Source organism: Pezoporus flaviventris, unplaced genomic scaffold, assembly GCF_033815535.1.
Source record: "Pezoporus flaviventris isolate CSIRO_AGI_PZ_B2104156 unplaced genomic scaffold, CSIRO_AGI_Pfla_v1 ptg000001l, whole genome shotgun sequence".
In the NCBI taxonomy this organism is placed as follows: Eukaryota; Metazoa; Chordata; class Aves; order Psittaciformes; family Psittacidae; genus Pezoporus; species Pezoporus flaviventris.
The window spans coordinates 47826669-47850850 of NW_026892549.1; positions in this window are offsets into that span (position 1 = coordinate 47826669).

A 24182-nucleotide genomic window follows, 5' to 3' on the forward strand; every position below is an offset into this window, starting at 1 on the left:
GCCTGGTCCTGGTGATTTCTCAATCTGGGCGATGCGTCCTCTGATGGTGTGATAGCCTGTTCCCCACCTCCTGCTCTGGTGAGAGGCTCCTCCGGCACCACTCATCACAATGGTTGGAGACAGGAGAAAGCCAGGCTGAGGAAGAATGTTGAAACCATTTCAAAAACCTCTGGAGAGAAAATGAGTAATATTTTGTTTTCCTGAATGGCTTCACTGAAATATAGGGGAAATAATTGCAGTTGAAAGCTCGCAGTTTTTGTTGTTTTGTTCTTTATTATTTGTTTTCTTGTGCCTTTTTTTTTGAATATACTTTCTCCTGCTCCTCTCCAGCCTCTCCTTTGTTATTGCTTACCCCATACCCCACTGTAGAGGGTGTGGAGACAGTGGAAGAGAAAGAAAAAAATATAATAAAGAAAAGATAAAGCACATTTCCAGATTTCCTTTTCCAGATCCACTGAAAACAGTTTTTTGTTAACTTTCAAGGCTTAATGATGGCCTTTTATGACCAACAATCAGCTGAAAATGATTGTAAGCAGCTGTGTTTAACTCGTGTTTGGTTACCTAGCTATTTCTGGGGAATCCCATTTTATCCTTTGACATATCCAGAAGGCCTACCACATTCATTTGCTCTGGGGAGTTCTCCCCTCTGCTTATCAATTATAACGCATCATGCTGAATGTTCAGAAAACTCATGAAGAGCCTTTTGGTACTGTTTTGTTGACCATCTTACATTGAACTTGCCCCTTTTATAAACTTAACCAGAGTGCAGTCTCTTCCTATGTCCTCTTCTTGACTTGGAGGGTGTTTGTTAAAGTATAATGTTGTTTCATGCATTAATATGTTGTTTTCACCAATACTGCATGACTCTGTATATTCTGCATTCACGGTTACTTAAGGAAAGACACTCAAATGGAAAGAGGTGTGCCAGATGTCAAATAGCAGCCAAAGCATCTCTGTATCCCAAAGCAGGGGAAATACAGAACTTTGTGGTACCTGGAAAACCTACTGAATGAACAAAATGCTTTCAGAGCTCCATCCATGGCCAACAGACAGAACCCACCTGACACAGTAGAGAAGGTGATTGTGCAGGACAGCTGAGATTCACAAGCAGAGAGGCTGGTAACAGTGCAAAGCACTGGCCCCTGGGGCAATAAGCAATTGGCAGTGGCAAAGCCAAAAAGCCCTGTATGGCATGAGACTGGATAGTTGGCTGGTGAGAAGGACCTCTAAGCAGAAGAGGGATGCCTGAAGATTAATTAATAAGAATTATACTGTTTGGAGAGAGGGATTTTTTCAAATCTGTGGATTCAGCTCTGCTTTTACCTCTTTCTTCCAAGTTCTGACCAAAAATTGCTAATGCAATTTTCCATTTGAGAATAACTTGCAAGCTGAACATTCAGGATTGCTAAAGGGGTAACAAAGGGGTGTCAGGCAGATAGGTGGGTACTGTTCTTCATTCTGTCAAATCCAGGATATACCTGAGTGCCTGCATTTTGTCTGTTTTATCTTGCCATGAATCTATTCAAAGTAAAGTCGAACTGACAATTACTCACATGCATTGTACATTTGAGACCCACAGGTATACTTGCAAATCAGCCTAGGGGAATGAAATGCATGTCTTCGATTAATTTCAGCCTTGCAGTGCTCACCTATAAATATCAGCTATACTTCATATTGGTGGCCCTTCTTATTTTTATTTCCCAAAGCATCTATTGGTTTCTGTTCTCAGCCCATCACAAGGCAGGGCTAAAAGGAACGGCCCTTCCTTTCTGCACAAGTGTTTTCCTGGAGCATCCCTGATGGTAAAAGGTATTTGCAGTATTTTGGGTATACTTGTGAAAAGTTATGAATAAGTGAAAAGTGCCCAAAAGAAACTCCAGGCATAGAAGGCTACCTTTCAGACTAGAGGGGTAACTCTTCAGCTAATGCAGTGTAGTAGGCTGTATAGGAAAATCTGGAGAGAGTCTGCCCATCCTGGGTGCTTGCTGGGGATGGCAGCAAAGTAGTGCAAAAAATTTCCAGTGTAGGGGTTCACTTTTAGTATTGGTTGACCCAAGAAACCCAGCAGAAAGGGGAGAAAGGAGGTTCTCCTACATGATACTTAACATTCCTTCCCATAACTGTAATGGGGAGGATGAAGTGAGGCCAAACTTCTATCCTACAAAGGCACTGCTGGTAGATGCTGGCGGTGCTGCACTGTGCTCATGGGTGAGATGGCACACAGCAGAGGCCTAAAAAGCTGAACTGCTACCAGGTCTTCTTCCTTCTGTGCAGGAGAGGTATAGCAGCAGATTTATGTCAGCAGAGTGTGGGCTTCACAGGTTTAACTAGATGTGCAGTTTTAATCAGTACATCCTTTGCAGATAAACACCATCTCAGCCCTTGGAAACACGTGCTGTGTAAAACCCAGAGTAGACCGGATTACGTAAGACGTGCCCTAATAGCCCAGAGCCTAGTCATTGCATGAGTTTGTTCTAAAATGGCTGGTAATGTTTTGCCTGATGCTGGGGTAAAGCTGTTGTGCATGCACAACTGTTTTGTCAGCAAACAGGAAATAATGGCATGAAAGTGTCTTGGTAAGTACAGCTTCTTTCACTCCAGAAAGCGATACAAGCTGCACCAGGCTAATATCAGCTTGGAAGGAGTCATCATTCGGGGAGCAGCTCCTGCCTAGTTGAGGTTCATGATGCTCTGGCATGGGAACAACTGTTTCCAACCTGTGGTGTGATGCTCAAGGGGGTTCAGAGCTGGGGAGAAGCGGACAGGAGGGGATAGGAAAAAAGTACTAAGGAAATCCCACTAAATACGCTGCTGGGCCAGGAATGCCTTTGCTTGTTTTCTTACTGAAAAGCAAATGTTGTCGAAGATGTTTCTTCTGGCCTCATATATCAAATATAACCACATTTTATCCTCTAAAGTATTGTCAGGATTCCCAGCTCCTTCCAGAGGTTCAGAGAGCAATGTAGTCTTTAAAGGGACACAGAAAAGGCAAAAAAAAAAGCCCCTGTGGATGTCGCAAAGTGTTAGGGTGAGCAGCAAAATCAACACCATCTTTGCTCTTGTGGAGTATTCCTTGTCTCTTTGGATCAGAGCTGGTGAATGCGACTGCCCGTCTTTCTGTATTCAAGTATGCAGCAATCACTGTTAGAAATTCCCATAATGAAATATCTATGTGATCCTGCTCCCTTTCTTTTTTGTTTGCTTTCCATTTTCCCATTGTTTGTACCTTGTCTGTAATGTTCACTGCCTTATCATTAACACCATCAAACTACATATCCTCTGTCTCTCTTTTCCTGCACCCTGTGAGAAATGTCACTGTGTTGCGTGCTGTGGTGCAGCTGTCCCAACACAGGTGGAGGGACCTCTTCTGCAGCTTCCTTCATCTCTTTGCCCCTCAGAAGGGATTCAAGCCCTTACTGGAACCAGTTCTGCCCTAAAACCTGTCAGTGCTGATTTACAAGGACAGTGAGGCCTCGGAGCAGGCAAGGAGGAGAGGCAGAGCAGTCATATGTAGCGTGTACTCCACTGAAGCCTCCCTCCACTCAGCCAGCACAGGGCAGCGCAGGGGGCACTTCTGCCCTGACCCATGCTCACAGTACTGAGCAGGAGCTTAAAGCAGGACCTGCTTTAAGGTGAGACCCTTAAAAGAAGAAGCATTTGGCCATACAAGTGTCTCAAAGGCTTGAGACTAGAGCTGCAGGTTCACTGCATAGGCATTCTCATGGGAGAGGTATCACCAATGGGGTGACATAAGGAGTATGCTCCGGGTGACCTGGGACCTGAAAGAAGGTATCTGACATCCCTTTGAGAGAATACCAGTTTGTGGTACTAGCTAATATAAATCAGGGACGCCGGAAGAAGTTGTCTCAGGGAAAGCAAAGTGAATCTAACCCAGCTGGCACCTTCCTTTGAGGAGTGATTGCTCCCTCAGCCTGCAGTGGGAATTTGCTATGAAACAAATGTAAAGAAGTGGCATTTTCCATGCAACAGATACCAAATGTACTGCTGGGAGAGAAAGCAGGTGGAGAGATTAGACATGCCTGATGCTGACAGAAACCATGCTTGTGCCTAATACATCAGAGAAATTGCTCAGGAACAATTCAGCCATGCGAAAATGTGACCCTTGTAATATTGCCAAGGTCAGAAAAATCTGAGGAGATCCGCTGAGTAAGTACTGGTCCTGCAAGGAAAAGCCATCTAGAGGCAGCACGGTCGTGTTGCCAAGGCAGTTTTCCATCAGAGTTCCTCCCATAGGGGCTGATGGATGGAGAAGAGCTCCTGCTGCTTTCTTCTGTTCTTGCTGCTCACAAGGAAAACTCCTGTACTGCGATCCAAACCTGCTAAAGCCCACCTGGATCTTGGCTCTTTAATCACTTCCAAGTCAAGTCTAAAAAGTCACAGTGGTCCAGAAAGTCTCAGAAACCTGTGGGAAGCTGTTGAGTCTCTGGGTTCTTTTTCCATGCTGGTTGCATTCCCTTTTGCTCAGTTCTGAAAACAATGAGGTCTAATAACCTCTTTCCTTTCTTCTTGTCAGAGCCAGCTTGGGAAGAGAGGGAACAAGGCTCTTCCTACCTGCAAACATGTCCCTGCCTGGTAAGTCCTTATGCAAACCTGTAAGGGCAGTCTGGGGCAATTCTGGGGTGCACAAGGTGTGGGGAAGAGGACAGATGCTTTTAGAGAAAAATAACAGACATACAGGTGGGAATATTGCGCCTGTGAAGTCCTCTCTTCCGCTTCCCTAAAGGTTTAATATAAAGACCAGTCCCATATGTGCCAGAAGATTTGGGCTGAAGGGAAGAAATACCCAGATGCTCTTCCCAGGCAACTAGGAAGTGCCATGGGTTACATCTCTGTTATGCCCTGACCAAGAGAGCTGTGCACACACAGGCAACTGGCCTCAGGCCTGTAGCAGGGAGGCATGGAAGAGGCAGAAAGTTTTGGGTTGGTGTAAGCAATTTTCACAGTGCAGCCTGGCACTCCATCATTCTCTTGGTAGCATCTGAGATGTTTGCAGGCAGAGCAGCTCTGGAGATTGTCTGAGGCTCTGAGAAGGAGGGGAAAAAAGATGAAGTGGCAAAAAGTTAATTAAAACTCTTCTGATTATGAGGTGGAATTTAATACTTTAAAAAATGCAGTGTGACACAGTGCAGCACTGCAGCTGAATTAATCATGAATGGGGATAGGAATTTTTAATTTCTCTGTGCATGAGAAAAACACTCAACAGATTTGACAATTAGAGCAGGGTAACAGCATCGCATGGCACAATGTGAAGTAGTTTTTCCCAGTGGTTTCTGCGAGGGAGCTAAACAGATGTGCTCAAATATTTACAAGTGCACAATATTCACATGCTTTTCAAATGCTGACCCTGCTGATTCGCAAAAGTCTGCTTCAATCTGGAGACCAGCTACTGCGGTGACACAGGCTATTTATCATAGGTAACACAGCGGCACTACCGCCAGCTCCAAGCATACTCGTGTGCACAGTTATCTTCTACTCTGTTGACACTGTTATGCCACCTCAGCAACTCACCTGTACCACCAATTTGTCCCACTACAGTCCTGGCAGCAAAGTGGGCCCTGCTGGTTCAGCCCTGGGAACTTAGAAGTGGTTTCTGTGCCACACCACACCAAAAAGAAACAGCTTTGATTTCAGCCACAACAATAAAAATCAGAGTAGCTCAGTTGAAATGACACGAGGGCAAAGCAGTTCTGTAGGGGTCTAATATTACATGTTTGCACTGTGTAATTTAACAGGGTGAGCCATCAATTATCTGCATCAAAGTGACCACCCAGATACCCAGTGTATTTGGCCTCATCTGTCACTTAGCTGTCCCCTGTCACGCTTCAGTTAAGAGCTTAGGAATGCCAGCTAACATTGTCCATATCACCAGCAGTGCAGGGTGTTTCATTGCCTTGTTTTCCTCAAAAGGAGCCCAAAGAAAAGTCAGGTTTGTTCAGCACAAGCTGTGATAGGGGAGGATTCAGGTAAGCCAGATGGCGATGTCAGTGATGGATGGTACAGATACCGTAGGGCTATGCCTGAATATCCTAACTGGGAAAGCTGAGCTGTTCTGTACCTCATTGAAATATTGACTATTGCAGCAGTTGCTTTACATTGTTCAATTGGCTGTGTAATTGCTTTCACAAACTAAACAAAAACAATGGTGAAAATATGTAAAATGTCACCTGGACTGAATTGTGGTTCGGATCCCCCATGAAAATGAGTTTGGCACCCTCCCCTCACTTCTTATCTGCTCAGTTTCAGCCTGAACATCTCTGCTCACAAGCCCAAGCTGGTATTGCAGGTCAGGCTTTAGATGTGGTATGGGTGCTGCTGTGTGAGAAGCCCTGCTTATCTGGCTCAAGCCGGCTTAATTTGCACCCCCTTTTTCCAAGTGATTACACTCATTCCAAGCCTTGTATACTTTCTGGTTTACTGTGCCTGCTCTCCTGGCTTTCTTTACTTTGAAGGGCAAAAATGCAATGCTGCACCTTTCTCTTGAGCTCACTTTTCCTTTCCTTTAACATTTAGCCCTGTAAATGTGATAGTTTTTCCTTTAGTGAAGGCAACCGAGGGAATGAGAAGGGACCAGATCATCCAGTTGGAAGCTTACAAGTGTCATCCGTGCTGACTTCCCCTCTACAAGCTCAGTGGCAAAGATAGTAGAGTAAACAAGGTGGACAGCATGCCCAGCTCTTTCTTCTCCCTACTCTCTTCCCATGTTCCTCTAACAACATTAAGGGGGAATTAGCCAGATGTGGTTCTCCTCAGGCCAAGGCGTCTCAGGCAACCAGGCACATCTGCATTTCAGTTTCTTTCCACAGTGCGGGCTGTACTTTGCTCTGTTATCTCTCCTTTTCCATTCCATTATGTTACAGATACGGTGGCCTGCCTTTAGGAACAGAGGGGAGCTGCTGCATCTGAAGAAGTGCATCTAGAGATACTGCCATGGACCTGCAGACAGTAGCTGCAACTGCTGTGATGCATCTCATGGGTTTTCAGGAGCAGAGGTTAGGTCACCCATTCCCGAGTGAACTCTGCACTCCAAAGTCCCCTTGGAAATGATGGTTATTCTTATATTGCCTTTACCAGTGGGTGTGAAGACTTCTAGCCAGTGTTAACCACTCTCTGGTCCAGGGGCCACAGAATGGCTTGGTTTTCTCTTTAAGTGACTTGGATTGGGGAGCTTTTTTAAAGTACTGAATGCAAGATGACTCTGTTTCAGCCGCACTCTTGAAAGCCAACATGCTTTTAAATGCCAGTTACTGCGTGCCCTGAAAAGAATGGTCAGTTTTAATTTACCTATCTTGGTTTTAGGTGACAGTGTCCTGCATAGAAAAGAAAATGAGATCTCTGCATTCAGACTAAGGAGCTGAGTAAGCCAGTTATAATACAGTCTTCACAGTCAGTGAAACTCAGGAAGTTTGTGTACCAATATTAATCTGGACTACCACAGCTGGAATCACCATCAGGCAGTCACAGAGATACAGTGTTTTCTATAAGGCAGGTGGAGGAGCCCATGTTTCTCATCAGATAGATGTAGTAGTGCTTTTTAATACTTTTTAATAGTTTACAAAATTATGATAAGCTCTGCAAGGCCATTTAAAATGGATAATCTTCAAGTGGTATTAAGGATTAAAATGGGTCTGCCTTGTATGCCTTAATGGGCCCCTCACAGGCTGTTCAACGTTATCAAAAGGTGATTTTAAGAGTTTGTAATAAATACGTTCCTTTGAGGGAGATTAGTTAACAGGGTGGGACTTGCCATCCTTCTGCTACCTCCTAATTGCTGTGCTTTAACTGAATTAATTACAGTGGGTCTGTCTTGAACTCCAGAGTGCCAGCTCACTTCTGGTCTATCATTCAGGAAAGAGGTTTGTCCTTAGGGGGAAATGTTTGCTCCTAGAGCCAGGGCTATTTAGTATTTGATTATTAGCTGAGGAGAGATTAGTCAAATAAGGTTCCGGCTTCTTGAACACTTACCTGCATGTTTAACCTTCCATTCCTGAAGAGTCCTTTAGATTTCAAAGTGAAATAAAATAAAGTGTGCCTGCAGAAGTCTTATGGGGATCACAGAGTATAAGAGCTATTTATTCTTGAACCAGAAGTGAATGACTTCAGGAAGTTCAGCTCATTGTATTTGTTGCCAACCCAGCCTTTGCCCATGATATTGTCTAGGGTTGGGCCTAAATTACAGGGAGATTTGAGTGTATGAGTGAAATTGGATAAAATTACTGAAAGTACCCACCCTAAGCATTAATTTTCACTTCACACTTTTCTGTATTGACAAAGTACATGTCCTTGGGCAACCAAGTCGTCAGAGTGGTACAGACCCCGCAATAATAATCCTCTGTGAAACTTCTGAAGCTTCTATTTATATACAAATTCCTTGTACGTCAGTTAAAGGATTTAAAGTACAATTATGAAACTTCTACATTTCATGAAATGTTGAAGGTTGAATGAGTTCTTGTGGAGCCCAGCAGAAAACTTCTCAGAACACCTACTGCCAGTGTCCTGCCAGCAATGTGCTCACTGCTATTTTTGTCAACCTAAAATCAAGTAGAACACACTGGAATTTACTGACTTATTGAAAATTAACAGTACTGGATGAAAAAGTGGTTGGTTTTACCAGATCTATTTGATCTTTATCATTTCTGAAGCTGGCTTTTTCCTCTTAGCTCTGCCACCCCTTAAGCTTTGTGCTTTAGAGCCAGGATTCCCAGAGCTTTCATAGTGACTGACTTTCAATTATTCATGTTGCTGAGATACTGAGGACCCCATTAGGACTGAGATGGTCCATTTTTTCATGGACCTTGAGTGTGGTTTGGAGACCTCAGTTCAGGCTTTCGTGTAACAGCAAGCTTCCTGTGATGTCTGTGTGAACCCAGAAAACTGCACACTTGGCTCTAGCCATCTTTCTCGACTGACAGGTTATTTAATGTTAATGTCACCCAAATAGATCTTGCACGCAGGATGTTCAGTGTCTTAATTTGCTTAACCATATGATTGCAAAATGACAAGATGTAATACAAGAGCAGAAAATGTTAATATAATAGTTTGTATTAACCATACGATGTAATGACATGAGAAATTGTCCTCTTTATATCCAGCTCACTGATTTTGACTGAAAAAATATCATTGACTAGAGGTTAGGGGTTACAAAATGTATTGAATTGGGCTGGTGACAGTTAATTTCAAGGGACAACTGAAGGAGGGGCAAAGGGGGATCTATAGGCCTGCAGACCTGCTAATCCCATGCTGCCAGTGTTCCCAGTTCACATGACAAGAGGAGCACATCATCAGGTTAGGCAGCACCCCTGTCACATCTGTGGCTACATTTGCTCATTTTATTGTGACTGCCTCCAAGTAAGTAGCTCCATTTTAACTCCATTTTAACTTTAAGAAGATACACACTTCTTAAATTTCAGATGGTAGTTTTTGAGTCTGTGATTAGTGCTGAAACTCTGACTCTGGGGTTAAACTGACTCAAGAAATTAAAGTGGGCAAATGGTCATACTGCCTTCTGCATTCCACACCCTTAATCTCGTTTTTAGGCATCTTGGTGAATCAGCCTAACATCCTACTAATGAAAATGCTAAAGCAGATATTTTACTTTGAACACATCAATATTTGAGGGGTGGAAACTTTTAGATCCAAGAATAAGATGGAAAACTCCAATGAGGTATGTACTGCTTTTACTTTTACCCTACGGGACAGTAGGCACATATTTTTGCCTGCAAGACCATGCTTAGTGAGTGAAAGCATGTGTGGAATCTGGAACACTTATGGTGCAAACATCATTTCAGCATTCTCCTACGCAAGAGATGATGAAAATTCCTAAGATGAGAGCCTATGTAAATATGTGTTATGCATCAGCTAGGCAAACAGATGAGGGAATGTTGTTTTTAGAAGCTCCAGATGATGGTCGTGATCCTGTAATGTGATTATTGTGAGTAGAGACATACATCCATCTGCAGTCCAACTAATTCATCCTCTGCAGATCCACTGCAGGATTGGGGTCTAACTCTACACAGCCACAAATGCCAGCTGCAATTCAGGAGAACTGAGCAAAGCCAAAAAGGCCGAACCTGCCACCCTGAAAACACATCGGAAGACAGGAGCCCTACCATCCATGCTTAGATAATACTTGCTCAATTAAGCATTTTCTGACTGTGTGGCAATAGCCTGTGTCTCAGGGTACCAAATGCATGTCTCACTGCTAGCCTCTGCACAATACTAGCTGTCTTAAAATTCCTCAGACTGAGAGATGGCAGGAGGAGAGTGGGGTCCATCCCCTCCTGACACTGAGGGTCACTTTAGCAATCTTCTCAGTTACTTTCTTTGCAGAAAACACAGAGAGCAGCAGGGCATATGCCAGTGCAAAGCTTGGCACCACACTTACGGAAAAGGAAGTGCCCTATATGGGAAACCTCCCCCTCACCCCAGGTAACAAAACAATAAGAGCTGCCACTCTAAGCTAGCTATTAACAAAACTTTTCTTTTGCAAAAGTAGCATGTGTATGTGCATGTGTTTATATACATACTTATATAAAAGAATATAAAGAAGACTACCCTCCATAAATTACAATGATGTCTTCTGTATTCTTATTAATCCTTAATTTAAATCTTGATGTCTAACTCTTCTTGAGCCTTCCCACTAGAGTAATTCTGAAAGCATATAAGCAAATGGGCATCAGTGCAGATAGCCATTTATTGCTCTGGCAGTGAGGTTAAACAACTTGTGCTTTTAACTGCATAGTACAAAAGGTATAAAACTATTTGCTTGAGATACTAATCCAGGATGACCTGATATAGTGTGACAGTAAAAATGCTTTTCCCAAAGAAGGGAAATATGTGCTCTGCTCCAAGTGAATAAACACACAGCTGAATTGTACCAGCCAGGTGTGATCCAGGAACAAACTGGCAATACATCTTTGCAACGGCTAATGTCAATTCTAACTTATTAGTATCCCACCACTAGCTCTACAGTCAAAATGTTTGCTCTGTTTTTCCCAGGAATCAACACAGAATATGCTACAAGCACAGAAAAATCACCTGGTTTAAATACCTAAAGAATGAAGCACCATGGTTTATACTGATGTACAATGAAGTATCACATGCAAGAGTGGTGTTTCAGGACTCAGCCACTGTAGATGAAATGGAAGAAAAAAGGGGAATCTTGCATGAAGCAGGAAACAAATAATCTTAAAGATAACTTACAAAGTCTGATCTCTACAGAAGCCCTAGTGATCTGAATTGAGAAGAACACATCATGTTTTGACTAAAATGCACAACTGGATTTGAATATCAACCTTCGATAAGTATGGTAATAAGGAAGGAGAGGATTAACAAGAGATATGGTCATATGCCTAAGGATAAGAGAAGTTGGGTGTTAGGTACCAGTGTCTGAACAGTATTTCACAGGACCCAACTCTCACAGAACAGAGGAAAAATCAAGAAACATCATGCTTAATTATTGAAATGGGATCCTGACAGTTGCCATTGGTTGAGAAAGAATTCACAAGTTTGGGATCCTCTAATTCACTGTGACCCTTTTGATGTTAAGCTCTGAAGCAGTGTTGAGTTTGGCAAAGCGAGGACAAAAATCCCATTCCTATTCTAAGCATGCTACTTTAGCTACTAGCATTTCATTCAAGAAAGGGATTTGTTGACAGCAAAACTATTTTCTTAGAAAAACACTAAATGAGAAGATGACAAATGCTCTTGTGAATGTTCACACAACTCCAGGAGCAATCAACCATGATTACTCAGACAGGGCTCCTGCAGGAATGGATAGAGCTAAAATCTTGAAATTTGGCAAGAAAAAGGTCCTCAATAAGAAGTAGCACTTGCAGTTGCTCTGGAGAAAATCTAGTTTCATTAGCCAGATTCTTGCTCATTTGGAATTGACCATGTGCAGTAGAACATCTTGTCTGTATGGATGCAATTAAGAGATGCACAGTGAAAAGTTGCCGTTAGTTGCAGTTAGTGTAACATATGCTCCAGTACTTCCAGACTTGGCTACTGAAGTTGGTAGCAAAATCCTGATGTCTTCAACAAGACCTCAATGTTAGTCATAAAAAAATTGCTACGTATGAAAGCAGCTGGGGTTCTCTCCCTTTCCCGGAAAAGTATGAGAAAGGGAAGTGGAATCCATGCTGAGGAACTGACTGAAAGGCTGGAGAGGCCACTAGTTAAAGCTCTGGCTTGTAGCATTCAGGAGACAGAATGATATTGCTACCCAGTCTGTGACCTGCTGTTTGCCTTCTGGCAGATGCTTTTATATGTCTTAACACTTTGCCTTCTGCATCTCAATAAGAAATACTCAGCCCAACCCCTACTAAAGGCATTGGAGCATTCCTCTTCAGTCTCCATAAGCACTGATGTAATGTGCTTAACACATAAATCCTATTGCCATATGTACTGTACTCTCTAGAAGAAGAAAGGCTTGATCACTGCGCTGTACTACTGTCACAGCATCTTGACCTCAGGGACTGAAGCTCACTTGGTGGCATCAAGGCCTGTTTGATGAGGACAGTAAGAGGCTGCTCTCTAACAAGGCACTGATCTGAGGAGAAGCCATCTTAGTTCCAGTGGCTGTTGTGGAACTGAAGCCTTCTTAGGTCTGTGGTGCTAAAATCCAGGGCTAAACTGCAAATCACACGTATTTCCCCAGTGACCTATCCTGAACATTGGTTCCAAACAGCCCCCACTGGAACTGTGTATGGTTCCCCACTTGAACTGGCTGACGTGAGCCCATCTCTCATCATGACAATTTCAGTGGGTGATGCACAGGCTCATCTGGCACTCCAGTTTGTGACCAACTCCAGCTCTGCAGACAGCAGGACTGTGCTGAAGCTGTAGACAGGGCAACCAATTGCAGGCAAGATAAGGACAGAAACTTATTTATGTGAGGTTTGTAAGAGTTCAGTAGTTTTTACTCCACTGCTATGTGCTTTACTGCTGGTTTCTGGAATCAGGAGAGGAAGTAACAAATTAACACAAGGGAAAGTGTTCTTGCAGCAGCACCACGGGGGAGAAAAGAGTCCCAAACTGCTGAAATCCACCCAAAAAGATTCCTTTAATTTTTCAAGATTTTTTAATCCCTGTTCCAGAACCCGGAGGTCTGTAATGCACCAAGTTTTGGGTAGGTCTGCACAACTCCAGTGCCATATTTGAAATACGATTTTGAATGCTGTCTCCTGACAATTCTTTCATTTCCCACCTCACTCTACACATGGGGTCTCCTACTTCTAGCAGACGCTCAGGAGCTGGGGCCATGGTGGAAATGGTGGCTGGCACCAACCGAACACCACACTCAGAAAAGCCATCCTCTGTGGCCAGGAGTTCCGTAAACACAGAGGCTGCTCCCCCAGTTCTTTCCTTTTCTGCCTGAATGCCATCCAAGAGAGCACGTCCTGCCCACTGGCTCTTTAACTCCAAGACCAAACTCCCTGCTCTAGAGCCAGAGCTGGATTCTCCAGGCTAATTTCAACGTTGCATTTGAAAGACCAAAGTTAAACTGTTTAAAAGCAGGTCAGATCCTGCTGGACCACAATAGCCAGCAGGTAATTCAAGTGTAAATCCACAGCCTAGCCACGGATTTGTAAGTATCATGCAAATTAATGCAAACACTCCCCCTTCCTCCTCACCCCAAGGAAGGTTACAGAGAGCACTGGCTGGTTTCTCCTCCACACAGCAGTTGTTAAAACATCGCTGCAAGGTCATGGACAGCATTCCAGCTCATCGAAACTGCAGATAAACACACTTCCTTTCCAAAGAGAGTATGAAAACAGCTGTTCAGCATTACAGTGTATTGCAAATGGTTTCTTGTCTCTTTAGAGGCAGTTAGTCTGAGAAACACCTATCACCTTCACTGAGCTACAATGGAAAGGAAGCTGGAGCAGAGGAAAGGCAATGATACACCAGACTCACTGGTTTGCATCCCACATTTATTAACATGCTTTTGTGAATTAAGTGGGGAAAAAATCATGTCTTTAATGACCAGTCTTCTGAGGGAGGCAACATGTCAAACATTTCTCCTGCAGTCTTACAGTAACATTCAATTCACTTTCCTTGCTTCAAACATGCAGGCAGGGCTCAACCTTGCAAGATTTAAGCCAACATGGACCTGCACAGCAAGGCACAGTGCGGGCTGGGGTGCAGGAAGAGTCTGTGGGGAGCACACCAATAACAGGGGCAGAAATGGGACCATCTCATGTGGACGAAGTGTCACAGGGGGTCCAACACCATGGAAAACCAAAGCCACTTGCACAGGAAAGGGGAGAATGGGAGAGGACCAAGGACCTGGCCCAGGCAAACACAAAGCTGGGGACAACGAGGGTGCAGGATGAAGGACTGGAGGTGGACTGAGCGGTGTGGGTCCTCTGCTTGCTCTGAAACAGCCTGGAAAGCAGACAGCCCTGCATTTCTCATCATTTGTGGTCAAAAACACAGGGACAAGGCAGCCTGTACTGCACACACCTGCTGAGGAAGAAGCCCACCAGGCCGCACGGGGCCTCCTGGCAGGAGGCAAGAAAATGTATAGAAACAACTGTGTTGTAGCACTGTCTTGTCCTTTCCTTAGTTGTAAAACTACCCAGGATAGTGTTTGTTTATGATCCTAGGCTCGCATGTATGACTGGAGTGCTGACTCTCTGTTAAAAGCCCCTGCAGTGGGCAAGCTTTTTAAGGCCAAATTAAAACCATTAGCTTGCTGCATGATCAGTTGGGATGACTGGTAATTGGTAGAAAAGCGTTAGAACAGACAGAACCCTCAGAAATAAATAACTCAGTTCTTCTGAACTGAAGGCAGCCCTCCATCCCCAAAAATGTTTCTGTTAAGATACTGTTTACACAGATTTAATCAGCTGTGTCACTGGGGCACAGCAAAAACAGCAATGTGACCTGCTGAGATTTAGCACCAGATTGCGATTTATAATCAAGGCACCAAGAGTCACTGAAGTGCATAGCTCCTGCCCCAATTACTAATTAATCAGACCCGAAGAGGTCCCCATAAGAGGCATAGCAGTCAGCTGTGAGCCTTATAAATTCAAAGGGCTTCTCTATCTTTTATGATGGAAAGGTGACCTGGGAAGTTTTGCGTCTTGTAGTTAGAAGCTGGTCATAGGAGAAAGCAAACCAAAGTTTTTGGGCTTAGTTCTTGTTGTTTTGATTTGTTTTCTTTACCCTCCCTCTTTAATAAGGATGCAGCTAGTTTGTTTGCAATAAAGCATTGTTTAAACGGCAGTGTGAGATGCTGGGATGAAATGAGGTGGCTAATTTGCTTTTTAAGGAGTGTGAATATTCACATGCTTTTGGTTGATATGGTTATTTGTTTGGGTGTTTGGGATTTTTTTTTTGTTTGGTTTTTCATTTGCTTAAAAGTATTAACAAAGTGGCAATAGCTGTATTGGTTTCCAGCATGAGATGGTACCACAATGGCTCAGAGACGACAAACCTCACCCCTGCACGGTCCACATGCTTCAGGCAGCCAGGCCCTTCTGGTCACACCTGTGTATGGAGCTTCTTCTGCAGCCAGGAGCTTGCTCCCATGGGAAGTGCCACATGGCAGGGCACCTACAGTGACCTGCTGGCAATGCAGGTAGCAGATCCCAGCAGGCAGCATGCCTTGGGATGGCTGTTGCCATGTGTTGTGTAGGGAGCAGATGTCGCTGCTGGCATGCAGGTATGGTTTCAGGGATGCTGCCTGGGCAAGTGCAGAGGGGGTTGTAGCTGGGCCAGCCCCCTGGGTTGCGAGGGCCTTGTGAGCTCGTCACTGCGATACTGGTGGTGCTGAGTCTTTAACCTTGCTCCTGGATGAGCTGGCCATGACATGCGTTTGGCTAAGTCATCGTTATCTGAGTCTTTCAAGAGTGCTACCGCCCCTGTGAGGCAGCAGCTACTGAGTCCCTCCAAAAGGGGCAATGGGGCTTCGCCAGTGTCATCTCTGGGACTGCAGCAAGGCACATTACCCACAGAGGGGGATCAGAGAGCAAGGCATGGGCTTAGCATTATTTGCTTGTTGAACTCTTGCTGGGTTTACAGAAACTTGAGGCTTGGAAAACTGCAGGTACCCAGCTGGGCTGGAGGTGAGCAGTGCTGCTCCCCTGGGGCTGATGGAGATGCCACTGTACACATTCTCCAGCAATCTTCAGCTCCTTTCCAGGGATTAGAGTTTTCCACTGCCTTTGGCTCTACTAGGCGGCTGTCTGCCAGGCTCAACAGGCTCTGAAAAACATCTCGAAGAGTACCCCAATCATTCCTCAACATATCTTTTATTTATTTCAAGGCAAAAGAGAGAGTCCTGACATTAAAGGAAAAAAAAAAAAAGAGAAGGTAATATAAAAGTGTGAGCTAGATCCCCCCATGTGATGTTTTTGCTTGCTTTTTTGCACTTCATCTCATTACTTTTATGGTCAGGCCAATCCTTCTTGATGCTGATAGTCCAAAATAGAAACCCACAGTTTTTAATATAAAAATAATACATGTTTTAAGATGGAAACCGCAAGATATTGTGAAAACAGGAAGTCCAGTGTGTCATTAAAGTGGGTTACTAAGTATAAATAGTCTATTCTATTTTTTGAAGAGCCCTGCCTATATTTTAGGAGATGGTATAGATTTATTTTTCAGAGCTAGAAATAACAGGGTAAAATCATGCTGGTGGTATTTTTCTAGTCACTTTGTCAAACGTATGACTGTGCACATTACATGAGGGAAAGAAAAAGCCTTCCCTCCTCTCACCCCTCTACAGCACAACAGGGAACAGAACTGCACATCTGTAAATAAATGCATCATTAGATTCTCATCAATTTGTAAGCTTCACTTGATGAATGGCTAAAATAATCCCACAAGGATAACTAAAGAAGTGTTTGCTTTCAAGCACACACAGCGCAGACCAGCAGAAGCACTATTTCAGTTGAGCAGGGCTTTTTTTTTTTCTTCTTGTTGGCTATTGGTTTTTATTCCCTTACAACAGTCCACACTAAAGAATTATTTTAGATGCATTGCTACCAATATAGCTGAAGATCTCTGGACATATTATAAGAGCCCAGTAAAACAACTAATGATGCACTTGAGCAGTAACAGGTTGTCATTAGAGCAGCATCTGCTCTCATCAGAGTTAATTATTCAGTTGCTTTGTTTTCCAAGTAGGTGTCTGGTAGAATTTAGCAGAATCTTAATTAAAACACATTTTCAAACTCCATGGATGCTCATCTCATCTAAAGAAATCAAGACAATTTCCACCATAAACATCAAGCTTCAGTTGAGCCATCAAACAGCAGAAGGATCTCAGCCAAGGCAAGTTTTAGACATTAACCATTACAGTGCCGGTGGGACGCAGGTCACCATGAACTGGTGCCCCACTGAAATCCCCCCATAAACTGCCCTGTGTATGTACTGATATCCCACACAGGCACATGGTTAAGTAATGAGAATACTCATACTGTGTAAGTGCTGTCACTGTACAACCCCCTCAGATGCAGCATGTTAATCTGAGCTCCATAGGAGCTTCATGTGTGTGTGCTCTCCAAAACCACAAGTTGTTCCATGCTCAGCAGCAGACACTTCTGGTGTTGAGAACACTGCCACCCTGGGCAGGTCCCCTGAGCTGACCTCGCAGCAGGCATTGGTCATTACTATTTTCCTGTGCTCTTCCGCAGTGCTGGAAAAAGATTATTTTCCTCTCATAAAAGCTTCTCCCTTGGAAAGCCAAATGGAAGTGTTCTGTCTCTGGACATAAAAAATGAAGTGATTACTATGGGGCTGCACTGACTGTCAGAAACTTGCTGCTAATATAGTGGCTACAGACATGCCAGAGAACTTTTCCCACCAGATGTGGTAAACTCAACGTGCTCCCAGTGAGGATGCTTGCAGGGAGGAGATAGGGAACTGGACAAATCCATGGCTGTGTGCTCCCACTCAACTGAAAACGCCCTGTAAAGGAAACAACCCTCTGAGGTAAACAAGCTTAGGTTCAACCTGCTTCACTCGAATGCCGTTATCCACAGTTACTTTCCAGAGTCTTCTCTTTATTAGATTTCAGCAAGCACATACCAAAACAGATCAGTCTCTGAGTAAAAGCTTTATTTCCCAATGGCCAGTACAGCATATGAGAACTTGAATCTTTAGCCTGGACTTGTTTGCTGCAGTGGGCTTGCTACTTACACTTGGAGCTGGTCAGGAATTTTCTATCATAAAAAGGCTGTTTCATCAAAAGAAAAGGTTTCATGAGAATAGGGACTATAAGCAGGCTGAGTCACCTAGATTCAGTGTTGTGGATGGGATTGTTCTGATTTTGGATGTCGAAACTGGTTTTGTTAAAGCATTTTTATTAGTAATCTGAAACAGTATTTTGAAAACTATAGATGCAAGAAAAAAAAAAAATCAGAATTTCAGGTTTAGCACAGTGCAGCATCTGTTTTAGTCCTCTCTTACCATCCATTACAAAGCTTTTTGGGTTGGTGGTGTTTGGGAATGGAGCTGCACCTGGAGAAGTTTACTTTTGTCTTTGCTTTTCTAATCCCTTTTTAAAAAGGGGATCTGGTCTAATAAAGAGTATTCATCTGTCATGAAAGGGAAAATGGAAATCTATAGCTCAGTGACTGTATTTTAATGGCTTGTCCAATCTTTTACAGGTCTTTTTGAGAAGCTGAGTGAGCAAACTCTCCACAGAGCAGGGGCAATGCCAGGCTGCACAGTATTGCAGGACTTCTGACTTGGCTGGTGGAAATACCTTCTGTTTTGGGCTCCTTAAAGGAAAACAAGCGTCTGAAGAACACCAAGGCGTTTCTTTATATGTACTAGCCTCCGCTCCTTCTTCCTCCTCGCTGCTGCTTCTCACCTCAGAGCAGCTGTAACAGGCTACCCTTCAAAATCAAATTGGGCTTGGAAAGCAGCTCCTCAGGAGCTGTTTCCTCACCACCATCTTCCCTCTTCCCACCAGAAGTGACTCAGCACGAAGCCGCCAGCTTTTCCCTCCTGCCTGGACGACTTGTTACATCTCCCCCCTCCCCGATGAACAGTGCACTGCAGGAGCACAGTGGTCCTGGTGAGGGGAGATGGACATCTCGGCATCCTAAGGGGCTTGAAAGGATATACATTCATTTCTCCTAGTCCTGAGCAGCTGGACTTGCCCTTTCTGGCCTTATGGGCAGCAGCTCAAAACAAGAATAGGCTGATAACTATAGAGCTACCACCACCTCCAAAAACACGAGCTTTACTCCAGAATAATCAGTGTTGCACCAGAATTGTTCTGAACACTGGCATGCTGAACACCTCATAGTCCACATCTCCATGAGCACATGCAGGACATGACCTGAATAACTTGCCCTCTGTTTTACCCAGGCTCCCCAAATTCATGCCATGAGGACCCACACCATGGATGTTTGCATGCTCCTCTGCTGGCTAACAGGCAAAGCAGGCAGATCAACAAAGCCGTGGGCTGATGCAGGTGGTATTTTCATGCCACCATGCTGGCAGATGACATGGAGTACTGCCACATTTGAGATGTGGGCTCCTGCTTCAGTAGGTGCTGACTAGCTGTGACTGCAGCTGTTGGGTGGCTGCTGCTGCTGTGGTGACAGCCTATGTCCAGGGAGCTTTGCTGCTGTGTTTCCTTTTAGAGTGTCATTGCTGCCTAGAAATACACGTGTTTGGGGACCCCTCAGTGCTGGAGGATGCTTGTGCCTGACCACTGACAGCTTTCAGGTCTCTAGGAAAGGTTACCAGGGCTTGCTGCTTGGAGGGAATGGATGGCACATTGACTGCAGTCCCTGCTGTGGGATGTGATGTGCTGTTCTAAAGGTAGGTGGTGTTTTGGAGGTGAAGGGCTCGCTGGTGGTCCTGCTCCTGTCGCCAGAGCATTTGTTGTACAGAGTGAAAATAAACAAATGAAAGCAGGACTTTGGTTTTTCATAGAAGAATCTTTTATTTACCTGCTGAGTGAGGCCTTCTGGTTTCTTCTGAAGAGTGGCTGCTGCCAAGCAGAGGTAGGTGCTGGAGCCTGTGAGCAGCACATGTGCTTGAGCAACATGTGACATCTTTTGACGAAAGACAACCATGATGAGCTGGTGGCACCTGGGCCAGGGCGGAGGAGAGGGCCACTGTTTCTGCTGCTATGTTATAGTCTCAGTGACTTGGCCAAGCTGCTTGTACACGGCCCTTGTTTTTGGAGCAAAGTAAGATGTATTTACTCACTGCTTTGTGCCACCACCTTATGATCTACCTTATGCCATCCAGTCTAATCAGAGCTGGGGTCAAACCTGCTCAGCCAAATTTCACACTTACACTTTTGTATCTGCGGATGTGCTTACATTTAAGTACATGGCTTGCAGCTGGCATCTGTGCTGTGTGGAGCTCAGCACCCCAGGGCTCTGCCACTGAGCTGTGCGGGCTGGGCTGGTGCTGTTGAAGGACTAGAAGGGGTGAGAAGTGCCACCCCAGGGGGGCACCCAGCCTGCCCCCCTCGAGCCATGGGTGAGAACTCTGCCTTTTTGCTGTGAAGAGTTCTGTGCTGCAGAAGTGCGTTTTTCCACCCTAAGCGAGATCAGATGGGTTGTAACAGCAGAGTAGGCAGAGAGGGGGGCACATAGCAAGCCCAAAACTGTAAGTGGGGAGCTACAGTGATGCAAATAGCTCATTCCCAGAACTCACACTTTCGGCTCAGTGGTATGATCTGATCAAATTTGTTAAATTCTTTGACAGTTAAAAAAGAAAATGAGGACTTTATTTGGATAAATGGGTTCTTATTAAAACCCTTATAGCATATATTTTTTCACTCAGAACTTAACTTTAATCAGTGTGCCAAAGACTTGAATTTCTGTTGAAACTCTGCTTCCTTTCCCTCTTGCCCAGGCCTGATGGCAGGACCAGGCACTTGCATTGCTCTGGTGATCCTTTATGGTGGTTTTGGTGTGGCAGAGCCAAGCCCCCAGCAAGCACCCAGGCGTCTTCATATGCACAAAGAGACAACCAGAGCAGTCTTGAGGTGCCAGCCACTGTTGCACCTTGCTCCCTGCCGGACTACCGCAGCCAGAGCTGCAGGAGAGGCAGCGATGAGGACTGAGCGCAGCCCTTGGAGGTGGCCTTTTCCATGACCCCAGCAGGGCCTGGGCACCAGCTGCACTGGGTTAACTGCTGGTGAGCTTAGTTTCTTGCACTGATTACAGCTGGGGCCCAGAGGAGCCAGGGTGAGCTTGGAAGTGGGGTTGATCTGCAGGGGAGATGCAGCGGTGGGAAAGGTTGACTCACTCCACCCGGCCTGGATGGGGAGATGTGCAGTGTGGGTTCCCTGGCTGCTTCCCTGCTAGGCTGGGGCCCCTGTGGCTGAGCCCCCAGTTCCCTGTTGCCCACCTGCCATCGCTGCAGCAGAAGCAGATATGCTGCATGGAGATTACCCCAGTGTGGTTTGGACTCATCAGGTAAGACAGCGTGAGCATGCCTCTGTGTCAGGGTGGTGGGTTTTGTGGTGTCCTAGTGGGCTGTTATACCTGCCTTCTTGACAGTGATGCTACTTGTTGCCTTTTGTGCTGTTTGAACCTAGCTCTGCTGGTTTTGCTGTGATGGTGCCCAAGTGAAGTATTGCAGAGACTGCTTCTTTCTATCCTTGCGAAAACACAGATGAGAGCAAGCGATTTAATGTTAATGGGAGGGAAAGGGGAAGCTACCTGCTTGGGTGTAAAATCTGTTCTTGTAACCAAGATGAAGCGTGTTGTTGCTGACAGGGTTTGACCCAGTTCTCTGTTCAGCTGGGCCAGCTGGTTCTGGGAAACTCCACCTCCTTTCAGTGCAAATATGACATCAGCTCAATTAATCAGGCTCCATACAGTGAAAGCACTGAAAGCCAAAAAGTCCTCTGTGACATTATCTCTGTCTTGATTCTTGGGGGAAGAAACACAGGCACACAAACCCCTCCTAATGAAAATCAGACAGTGTGAGCAAGTGGCTCTGAAGCAAAGTTTTTCTGCTCCTAAACTGTACTTCAAGTCATTACAAGCTTTGCTTGCCAACGTTACAGTAGCTGAAGCAGTATGTACAGCCTGTGATACGCAGACTGGAGTAAAACCTTCTTCATGACATTTTGTTGTATGGGAAAGCTTGAGTTTTTGGAAGACGCTCCGATAACACAATATGGAAAGCATGCTATCTTAGCATTTCCTACGCCGACTTGGAATGCCTTCTGTTTGGAGAAGATCCACTGGCAAGTGAGGGAAGGTCTGAACAGTCAATTTAGATTTTTCTTTTAAATGTATTCTGTATGCATATACTGTGGTTATTTTGAGATTTTTGCCTTCTGGAATGATTACTGTCTGATACCAGATAGAAAAGTCATTATGCATAAAACATAGGTGTACAAGGAGTTCAATAGCTAAGGGGAGCTGTGGATGGAACCAATTAAGTTTCCTTAAGAGGTGCAGATCTTATTTGCCTTTAAAACACTATTCCACACCTGACAAGCTGTCATTGTTAAATTAAAATGCCTTGCAGAGGCTTCTTCGTTTTCTCTGAAGTATGGTTTTGCTACGGACAACTAGACACCCTAAGAAAGGAGCAACATACAGCTGCTGTCCCTGGATCAAAGACATGATCTCACTGTGTCTCAGTCCCATCTGTAGTTCTGTCCCTCCATGGCCAGCTCAGACAGGCTTGACATATTTCTGGGGGGAGTTTGGAGTCCTAACCTCTCTGTGAGTTAGACCAGCATTGGTCCCCTCTGGGCTGTACCCTGCAGGTCTGGCTGTACCATTTACTCAGAGGGCCTTCAGTCCTGTCTGAGGAGGCAGAGCCACTGGTACAACTGTATCATCCTGAACCCAGGACAAGGAGCATCCATGTGTCTTTTCCAAAGAGCTTACATCTTGCAGGGGTGTGTGAGTGGGATGTTATCATAACATGTAAAAGTGTTTTGTGCATTATATCTCTATTATCTAAATGCCTTGGAGGTGGCTGTGATTGATGTTACTGACCGGGACGGTTAACTGGCTGATCCATGTCAGTGGAGCAGAGAGAAGGATATGGAGGAGGAATGACAGCAATTGTGTTGTGAGAGGTGGCACAGTAGAAAGGACAAAGATGGCTATTAGGGAGGTATCAAAGTGGCTGGATAACCCTGCTCATTGACAGTGTCAGAGAAAACAGCTATGGGGCAGGCAAGTGGAAGCTCCCACAGCTAAAGGTATCTCATTGCGCCTTGTGCTGTCTGTCTGTATGGGGCAAAGACAAAATAATAATACTCCCTTAACAAAAACCTGTCCCAGTAAGCCCTGGAGCTGTAGGATCAGGCAGCTGGAGCTACAGCAGCCTGGTCCAGGTCTCTGCACATCTGGGCAAAACATCAAAAACGTAGGATGCTCAGCTCTGTTGTGGAGTCCTTAGTCACAGCTTGTGTGGGAAAGAGAGGCAGCAAGCTGCCTGCTCAGCCTTCTTTTCTGTGGAAGTACAGCTGGTGCCAGCCTTTGGTTACTGTTGTACAGTGTCTGTTCTTCATCCCTAGTCAAAAAAGGATTTGTTTACCACACTGCTAACACCTGTGTGTGATTGCACCACTGGGGATATGCGCATTGCAGGCTGCCCCTCAGTGCTGGGTGCCAGTGTCATAGAGGGGGAAGTGTCCAGGCCTGTTGCTGAGGTTCATGCCTAGCTTTTACTAAGCAGCATTAGCTAAAATGTGAGACTATGGGCTAGCAGGGACAGCAGCTTTTCCTCCTTTCCTCTGCTCTTGGAGGATGCAGCTGTGCAGTTGCCAAATTATCTGCTGATGCCTGCTCAGCCCCAGACACCACTTGTGGATGCTGTGCACTATAAGCCCAGTAACCTCTGTGCTGTGTGCAAGCAGCTAAAGAAAGGCAATCCAAAAAGAGCATGCGAAAAGAAGGCTGGAAAAAGAGCCACTTGGTTATTATAGTGCTTAAGAGGGGAAAAAAATTGCTGCAAGCGCAGCAGAACTTACGAGTCCTGTTGTTTTGGTTTTTTTTTTTCTCTAGCGTGCTCTCCCATGGCTTGATTATTTTGTATTCATCCTGATTAAAGCTGTTCCTGTGGCTGGGGTATTCATAGCATTGTTTTCCCATGTAGGATCTGTGGTATCTTATAGCACGGGTAATTTCACATCGTAGTCTTGCTCTTCAGAGGGAACAGGAGTTGAAGTCTCTATGCATGTTCTTGAGACTCATAGGAATTTG